The sequence below is a fragment of the Megalopta genalis genome, unplaced genomic scaffold (genome assembly GCF_051020955.1).
Source record: "Megalopta genalis isolate 19385.01 unplaced genomic scaffold, iyMegGena1_principal scaffold0237, whole genome shotgun sequence".
NCBI classification, from domain to species: domain Eukaryota; kingdom Metazoa; phylum Arthropoda; class Insecta; order Hymenoptera; family Halictidae; genus Megalopta; species Megalopta genalis.
The window spans coordinates 27,801-38,324 of NW_027476306.1; the positions used below are offsets into that span (position 1 = coordinate 27,801).

The 10,524-nt window shown below is 10.0% G+C and overlaps 1 long non-coding RNA gene across 1 annotated transcript; it reads left to right on the forward strand.

Moving 5' to 3' along the window:
- The first annotated feature begins 1,383 nt into the window (after window positions 1-1,383).
- LOC143262901 (uncharacterized) lies at window positions 1,384-3,909 on the forward strand. Its single transcript, XR_013036537.1, has 2 exons — window positions 1,384-1,476; window positions 3,745-3,909. It is a non-coding gene; the product is annotated as an uncharacterized LOC143262901 (long non-coding RNA).
- The last annotated feature ends 6,615 nt before the right edge of the window (window positions 3,910-10,524 follow it).

Consider the following 10,524-nt stretch of genomic DNA (forward strand, 5'->3'; position numbering starts at 1 on the left):
TTTAATTAAAGGTTATTTTATAGTAATAATTTTATTGTTTTAATTAAATGTACTAGTAAATAAAATTTTTTTAAAATTTTATTATAGGAGATAAAGTTTTAATTGAATTTTTATTGAAAATAAGTTTTATTATAGATTATTGTTTAATATTAATATTGATAAATTTAATTAAAGGTTATTTTATAGTAATAATTTTATTGTTTTAATTAAATGTACTAGTAAATAAAATTTTTTTAAAATTTTATTATAGGAAATAAAGTTTTAATTAAATTTTTATTGAAAATAAATTTTATTATAGATTATTGTTTAATGTTAATATTGATAAATTTAATTAAAGGTTATTTTATAGTAATAATTTTGTTGTTTTAATTAAATGTACTAATAAATAAAAATTTTTTAAAATTTTATTATAGGAAGTAAAGTTTTAATTGAATTTTTATTGTAAATAAATTTTATTATGAATTATTGTTTAATGTTAATATCTATAAATTTAATTAAAGGTTATTTTATAGTAATAATTTTGTTGTTTTAATTAAATATACTAGTAAATAAAATTTTTAAAAAATTTTTATATTAAATAAAGTTTTAATTGAATTTTTATTGTAAATAAATTTTATTATAGATTATTGTTTAATGTTAATATTTATAAATTTAATTAAAGGTTATTTTATAGTAATAATTTTATTGTTTTAATTAAATGTACTAGTAAATAAAATTTTTTTAAAATTTTATTATAGGAGATAAAGTTTTAATTGAATTTTTATTGAAAATAAATTTTATTATAGATTATTGTTTAATGATAATATAAATAAATTTAATTAAAGGTTATTTCATATAAATAATTTTATTGTTTTAATTAAATATACTAGTAAATAAAATTTTTTTAAAATTTTATTATAAGAAGTAAAGTTTTAATTGAATTTTTATTGTAAATAAATTTTATTATAGATTATTGTTTAATGTTAATATTTATAAATTTAATTAAAGGTTATTTTATAGTAATAATTTTATTGTTTTAATTAAATATACTAGTAAATAAAATTTTTTTAAAATTTTATTATAGGAAGTAAAGTTTTAATTGAATTTTTATTGTAAATAAATTTTATTATAGATTATTGTTTAATGTTAATATAAATAAATTTAATTAAAGGTTATTTCATATAAATAATTTTATTGTTTTAATTAAATATACTAGTAAATAAAATTTTTTTAAAATTTTATTATAAGAAGTAAAGTTTTAATTGAATTTTTATTGTAAATAAATTTTATTATAGATTATTGTTTAATGTTAATATTTATAAATTTAATTAAAGGTTATTTTATAGTAATAATTTTATTGTTTTAATTAAATGTACTAGTAAATAAAATTTTTTTAAAATTTTATTATAGGAGATAAAGTTTTAATTGAATTTTTATTGAAAATAAGTTTTATTATAGATTATTGTTTAATATTAATATTGATAAATTTAATTAAAGGTTATTTTATAGTAATAATTTTATTGTTTTAATTAAATGTACTAGTAAATAAAATTTTTTTTAAAATTTTATTATAGGAAATAAAGTTTTAATTAAATTTTTATTGAAAATAAATTTTATTATAGATTATTGTTTAATGTTAATATTGATAAATTTAATTAAAGGTTATTTTATAGTAATAATTTTGTTGTTTTAATTAAATGTACTAATAAATAAAAATTTTTTAAAATTTTATTATAGGAAGTAAAGTTTTAATTGAATTTTTATTGTAAATAAATTTTATTATGAATTATTGTTTAATGTTAATATTTATAAATTTAATTAAAGGTTATTTTATAGTAATAATTTTATTGTTTTAATTAAATGTACTAGTAAATAAAATTTTTTTAAAATTTTATTATAGGAAATAAAGTTTTAATTAAATTTTTATTGAAAATAAATTTTATTATAGATTATTGTTTAATGTTAATATCGATAAATTTAATTAAAGGTTATTTTATAGTAATAATTTTGTTGTTTTAATTAAATGTACTAATAAATAAAAATTTTTTAAAATTTTATTATAGGAAGTAAAGTTTTAATTGAATTTTTATTGTAAATAAATTTTATTATGAATTATTGTTTAATGTTAATATTTATAAATTTAATTAAAGGTTATTTTATAGTAATAATTTTGTTGTTTTAATTAAATATACTAGTAAATAAAATTTTTAAAAAATTTTTATATTAAATAAAGTTTTAATTGAATTTTTATTGTAAATAAATTTTATTATAGATTATTATTTAATGTTAATATTAATAAATTTAATTAAAGGTTATTTTATAATAATAATTTTGTTGTTTTAATTAGATATATTAGTAAATAAAATTTTTTAAAATTTTATTATAGGAGATAAAGTTTTAATTGAATTTTTATTGAAAATAAATTTTATTATAGATTATTGTTTAATGTTAATATTGATAAATTTAATTAAAGGTTATTTTATATTAATAATTTTGTTGTTTTAATTAAATGTACTAGTAAATAAAATTTTAAAAAATTTTATTATAGTAGATAAAGTTTTAATTAAATTTTTATTGTAAATAAATTTTATTATAGATTATTGTTTAATGTTAATATTGATAAATTTAATTAAAGGTTATTTTATAATAATAATTTTGTTGTTTTAATTAAATGTACTAGTAAATAAAATTATTTAAAATTTTATTATAGGAGATAAAGTTTTAATTGAATTTTTATTGAAAATAAATTTTGTTATAAATTATTGTTTAATATTAATATTGATAAATTTAATTAAAGGTTATTTTATAGTAATAATTGTTTTAATTAAATGTACTAGTAAATAAAATTTTTTAAAATTTTATTATAGGAGATAAAGTTTTAATTAAATTTTTATTGTAAATAAATTTTATTATAGATTATTGTTTAATATTAATATTGATAAATTTAATTAAAGGTTATTTTATAGTAATAATTTTGTTGTTTTAATTAAATGTACTAGTAAATAAATTTTTTTAAAATTTTATTATATGAGATAAAGTTTTAATTGAATTTTTATTGTAAATAAAATTTATTATAGATTATTGTTTAATATTAATATTGATAAATTTAATTAAAGGTTATTTTATAGTAATAATTTTATTGTTTTAATTAAATGTATTAGTAAATAAAATTTTTTTAAAATTTTATTGTAGGAAATAAAGTTTTAATTAAATTTTTATTGAAAATAAATTTTATTATAGATTATTGTTTAATGTTAATATTGATAAATTTAATTAAAGGTTATTTTATAGTAATAATCTTGTTGTTTTAATTAAATGTACTAATAAATAAAAATTTTTTAAAATTTTATTATAGGAAGTAAAGTTTTAATTGAATTTTTATTGTAAATAAATTTTATTATGAATTATTGTTTAATGTTAATATCTATAAATTTAATTAAAGGTTATTTTATAGTAATAATTTTGTTGTTTTAATTAAATATACTAGTAAATAAAATTTTTAAAAAAATTTTATATTAAATAAAGTTTTAATTGAATTTTTATTGTAAATAAATTTTATTATAGATTATTATTTAATGTTAATATTGATAAATTTAATTAAAGGTTATTTTATAATAATAATTTTGTTGTTTTAATTAGATATATTAGTAAATAAAATTTTTTAAAATTTTATTATAGGAGATAAAGTTTTAATTGAATTTTTATTGAAAATAAATTTTATTATAGATTATTGTTTAGTATTGATATTGATAAATTTAATTAAAGGTTATTTTATAGTAATAATTTTGTTGTTTTAATTAAATGTACTAGTAAATAAAATTTTTTTAAAATTTTATTATAGGAGATAAAGTTTTAATTGAATTTTTATTGTAAATAAAATTTATTATAGATTATGATTTAATGTTAATATTAATAAATTTAGTTAAAGGTTATTTTATAGTAATAATTTTGTTGTTTTAATTAAATGTACTAATAAATAAAAATTTTTTAAAATTTTATTATAGGAAGTAAAGTTTTAATTGAATTTTTATTGTAAATAAATTTTATTATGAATTATTGTTTAATATTAATATCTATAAATTTAATTAAAGGTTATTTTATAGTAATAATTTTGTTGTTTTAATTAGATATATCAGTAAATAAAATTTTAAAAAATTTTATTATAGTAGATAAAGTTTTAATTAAATTTTTATTGTAAATAAATTTTATTATAGATTATTGTTTAATGTTAATATTGATAAATTTAATTAAAGGTTATTTTATAGTAATAATTTTATTGTTTTAATTAAATGTACTAGTAAATAAAATTTTTTTAAAATTTTATTATAGGAGATAAAGTTTTAATTGAATTTTTATTGTAAATAAGTTTTATTATAGATTATTGTTTAATATTAATATTGATAAATTTAATTAAAGGTTATTTTATAGTAATAATTGTTTTAATTAAATGTACTAGTAAATAAAATTTTTTAAAATTTTATTATAGGAGATAAAGTTTTAATTAAATTTTTATTGTAAATAAATTTTATTATAGATTATTGTTTAATATTAATATTGATAAATTTAATTAAAGGTTATTTTATAGTAATAATTGTTGTTTTAATTAAATGTACTAGTAAATAAATTTTTTTAAAATTTTATATGAGATAAAGTTTTAATTGAATTTTTATTGAAAATAAAATTTATTATAGATTATGATTTAATGTTAATATTAATAAATTTAGTTAAAGGTTATTTTATAGTAATAATTTTGTTGTTTTAATTAAATGTACTAATAAATAAAAATTTTTTAAAATTTTATTATAGGAAGTAAAGTTTTAATTGAATTTTTATTGTAAATAAATTTTATTATGAATTATTGTTTAATATTAATATCTATAAATTTAATTAAAGGTTATTTTATAGTAATAATTTTGTTGTTTTAATTCGATATATCAGTAAATAAAATTTTAAAAAATTTTATTATAGTAGATAAAGTTTTAATTAAATTTTTATTGTAAATAAATTTTATTATGAATTATTGTTTAATATTAATATTGATAAATTTAATTAAAGGTTATTTTATATTAATAATTTTGTTGTTTTAATTAAATATATTAGTAAATAAAATTTTAAAAAATTTTATTATAGTAGATAAAGTTTTAATTGAATTTTTATTGTAAATAAATTTTATTATAGATTATTGTTTAATTTTAATATTGATAAATTTAATTAAAGGTTATTTTATAGTAATAATTGTTTTAATTAAATGTACTAGTAAATAAAATTTTTTAAAATTTTATTATAGGAGATAAAGTTTTAATTGAATTTTTATTGTAAATAAGTTTTATTATAGATTATTGTTTAATATTAATATTGATAAATTTAATTAAAGGTTATTTTATAGTAATAATTTTGTTGTTTTAATTAGATATACCAGTAAATAAAATTTTTTAAAATTTTATTATAGGAGATAAAGTTTTAATTAAATTTTTATTGTAAATAAATTTTATTATAGATTATTGTTTAATATTAATATTGATAAATTTAATTAAAGGTTATTTTATAGTAATAATTGTTGTTTTAATTAAATGTACTAGTAAATAAATTTTTTTAAAATTTTATTATAGGAAGTAAAGTTTTAATTGAATTTTTATTGTAAATAAATTTTATTATAGATTATTGTTTAATATTAATATTGATAAATTTAATTAAAGGTTATTTTATAGTAATAATTGTTGTTTTAATTAAATGTACTAGTAAATAAATTTTTTTAAAATTTTATTATAGTAGATAAAGTTTTAATTGAATTTTTATTGTAAATAAATTTTATTATGAATTATTGTTTAATGTTAATATCTATAAATTTAATTAAAGGTTATTTTATAGTAATAATTTTGTTGTTTTAATTAGATATACCAGTAAATAAAATTTTAAAAAATTTTATTATAGTAGATAAAGGTTTAATTGAATTTTTATTGTAAATAAATTTTATTATAGATTATTGTTTAATGTTAATATTGATAAATTTAATTAAAGGTTATTTTATATTAATAATTGTTGTTTTAATTAAATGTACTAGTAAATAAAATTTTTTAAAATTTTATTATAGGAGATAAAGTTTTAATTGAATTTTTATTGTAAATAAGTTTTATTATAGATTATTGTTTAATATTAATATTGATAAATTTAATTAAAGGTTATTTTATAGTAATAATTTTGTTGTTTTAATTAGATATACTAGTAAATAAAATTTTTTAAAATTTTATTATAGGAGATAAAGTTTTAATTAAATTTTTATTGTAAATAAATTTTATTATAGATTATTGTTTAATATTAATATTGATAAATTTAATTAAAGGTTATTTTATAGTAATAATTGTTGTTTTAATTAAATGTACTAGTAATTTTTTTTTAATTTTATTATAAGAGATAAAGTTTTAATTGAATTTTTATTGTAAATAAATTTTATTATGAATTATTGTTTAATGTTAATATTGATAAATTTAATTAAAGGTTATTTTATAGTAATAATTTTGTTGTTTTAATTAAATGTACTAGTAAATAAAATTTTTTAAAATTTTATTATAGTAGATAAAGTTTTAATTGAATTTTTATTGTAAATAAATTTTATTATAGATTATTGTTTAATGTTAATATTGATAAATTTAATTAAAGGTTATTTTATAGTAATAATTTTGTTGTTTTAATTAGATATATCAGTAAATAAAATTTTTTAAAATTTTATTATAGGAGATAAAGTTTTAATTAAATTTTTATTGTAAATAAATTTTATTATAAATTATTGTTTAATATTAATATTGATAAATTTAATTAAAGGTTATTTTATATTAATAATTGTTTTAATTAAATGTACTAGTAAATAAATTTTTTTAAAATTTTATTATAGGAGATAAAGTTTTAATTGAATTTTTATTTTAAATAAATTTTATTATGAATTATTGTTTAATATTAATATTGATAAATTTAATTAAAGGTTATTTTATATTAATAATTTTGTTGTTTTAATTAAATGTATTAGTAAATAAAATTTTAAAAAATTTTATTATAGTAGATAAAGTTTTAATTGAATTTTTATTGTAAATAAGTTTTATTATAGATTATTGTTTAATGTTAATATTGATAAATTTAATTAAAGGTTATTTTATAGTAATAATTTTGTTGTTTTAATTAGATATACTAGTAAATAAAATTTTTTAAAATTTTATTATAGGAGATAAAGTTTTAATTGAATTTTTATTGTAAATAAATTTTATTATAGATTATTGTTTAATATTAATATTTATAAATTTAATTAAAGGTTATTTTATAGTAATAATTGTTGTTTTAATTAAATGTACTAGTAAATAAATTTTTTTAAAATTTTATATGAGATAAAGTTTTAATTGAATTTTTATTGAAAATAAAATTTATTATAGATTATGATTTAATGTTAATATTAATAAATTTAGTTAAAGGTTATTTTATAGTAATAATTTTGTTGTTTTAATTAAATGTACTAATAAATAAAAATTTTTTAAAATTTTATTATAGGAAGTAAAGTTTTAATTGAATTTTTATTGTAAATAAATTTTATTATGAATTATTGTTTAATATTAATATCTATAAATTTAATTAAAGGTTATTTTATAGTAATAATTTTGTTGTTTTAATTAGATATACCAGTAAATAAAATTTTAAAAAATTTTATTATAGTAGATAAAGTTTTAATTAAATTTTTATTGTAAATAAATTTTATTATTAATTATTGTTTAATATTAATATTGATAAATTTAATTAAAGGTTATTTTATATTAATAATTTTGTTGTTTTAATTAAATATATTAGTAAATAAAATTTTTTAAAATTTTATTATAGTAGATAAAGTTTTAATTGAATTTTTATTGTAAATAAATTTTATTATAGATTATTGTTTAATTTTAATATTGATAAATTTAATTAAAGGTTATTTTATAGTAATAATTGTTTTAATTAAATGTACTAGTAAATAAAATTTTTTAAAATTTTATTATAGGAGATAAAGTTTTAATTGAATTTTTATTGTAAATAAGTTTTATTATAGATTATTGTTTAATATTAATATTGATAAATTTAATTAAAGGTTATTTTATAGTAATAATTTTGTTGTTTTAATTAGATATACCAGTAAATAAAATTTTTTAAAATTTTATTATAGGAGATAAAGTTTTAATTAAATTTTTATTGTAAATAAATTTTATTATAGATTATTGTTTAATATTAATATTGATAAATTTAATTAAAGGTTATTTTATAGTAATAATTGTTGTTTTAATTAAATGTACTAGTAAATAAATTTTTTTAAAATTTTATTATAGGAAGTAAAGTTTTAATTGAATTTTTATTGTAAATAAATTTTATTATAGATTATTGTTTAATATTAATATTGATAAATTTAATTAAAGGTTATTTTATAGTAATAATTGTTGTTTTAATTAAATGTACTAGTAAATAAATTTTTTTAAAATTTTATTATAGTAGATAAAGTTTTAATTGAATTTTTATTGTAAATAAATTTTATTATGAATTATTGTTTAATGTTAATATCTATAAATTTAATTAAAGGTTATTTTATAGTAATAATTTTGTTGTTTTAATTAGATATACCAGTAAATAAAATTTTAAAAAATTTTATTATAGTAGATAAAGGTTTAATTGAATTTTTATTGTAAATAAATTTTATTATAGATTATTGTTTAATGTTAATATTGATAAATTTAATTAAAGGTTATTTTATATTAATAATTGTTGTTTTAATTAAATGTACTAGTAAATAAAATTTTTTAAAATTTTATTATAGGAGATAAAGTTTTAATTGAATTTTTATTGTAAATAAGTTTTATTATAAATTATTGTTTAATATTAATATTGATAAATTTAATTAAAGGTTATTTTATAGTAATAATTTTGTTGTTTTAATTAGATATACTAGTAAATAAAATTTTTTAAAATTTTATTATAGGAGATAAAGTTTTAATTAAATTTTTATTGTAAATAAATTTTATTATAGATTATTGTTTAATATTAATATTGATAAATTTAATTAAAGGTTATTTTATAGTAATAATTGTTGTTTTAATTAAATGTACTAGTAATTTTTTTTTAATTTTATTATAAGAGATAAAGTTTTAATTGAATTTTTATTGTAAATAAATTTTATTATGAATTATTGTTTAATGTTAATATTGATAAATTTAATTAAAGGTTATTTTATAGTAATAATTTTGTTGTTTTAATTAAATGTATTAGTAAATAAAATTTTAAAAAATTTTATTATAGTAGATAAAGTTTTAATTGAATTTTTATTGTAAATAAATTTTATTATAGATTATTGTTTAATATTAATATTGATAAATTTAATTAAAGGTTATTTTATAGTAATAATTTTGTTGTTTTAATTAAATGTACTAGTAAATAAAATTTTTTAAAATTTTATTATAGGAGATAAAGTTTTAATTGAATTTTTATTGTAAATAAGTTTTATTATAGATTATTGTTTAATATTAATATTGATAAATTTAATTAAAGGTTATTTTATATTAATAATTTTGTTGTTTTAATTAAATGTATTAGTGAATAAAATTTTTTTATTTTATTATAGTAGATAAAGTTTTAATTGAATTTTTATTGTAAGTAAATTTTATTATAGATTATTGTTTAATGTTAATATTGATAAATTTAATTAAAGGTTATTTTATAGTAATAATTTTGTTGTTTTAATTAAATGTACTAGTAAATAAAATTTTTTTATTTTATTATAGGAGATAAAGTTTTAATTGAATTTTTATTGAAAATAAATTTTATTATAGATTATTGTTTAATGTTAATATTGATAAATTTAATTAAAGGTTATTTTATAGTAATAATTTTGTTGTTTTAATTAGATATACTAGTAAATAAAATTTTTTAAAATTTTATTATAGGAGATAAAGTTTTAATTGAATTTTTATTGTAGATAAATTTTATTATAGATTATTGTTTAATATTAATATTGATAAATTTAATTAAAGGTTATTTTATATTAATAATTTTGTTGTTTTAATTAAATGTATTAGTAAATAAAATTTTTTTATTTTATTATAGAAGATAAAGTTTTAATTGAATTTTTATTGTAAATAAATTTTATTATAGATTATTGTTTAATGATAATATTGATAAATTTAATTAAAGGTTATTTTATAGTAATAATTTTGTTGTTTTAATTAGATATATTAGTAAATAAAATTTTTTAAAATTTTATTATAGGAGATAAAGTTTTAATTGAATTTTTATTGTAAATAAGTTTTATTATAGATTATTGTTTAATATTAATATTGATAAATTTAATTAAAGGTTATTTTATAGTAATAATTTTGTTGTTTTAATTAGATATATTAGTAAATAAAATTTTTTAAAATTTTATTATAGGAGATAAAGTTTTAATTGAATTTTTATTGAAAATAAATTTTATTATAGATTATTGTTTAATGATAATATTGATAAATTTAATTAAAGGTTATTTTATAGTAATAATTTTGTTGTTTTAAT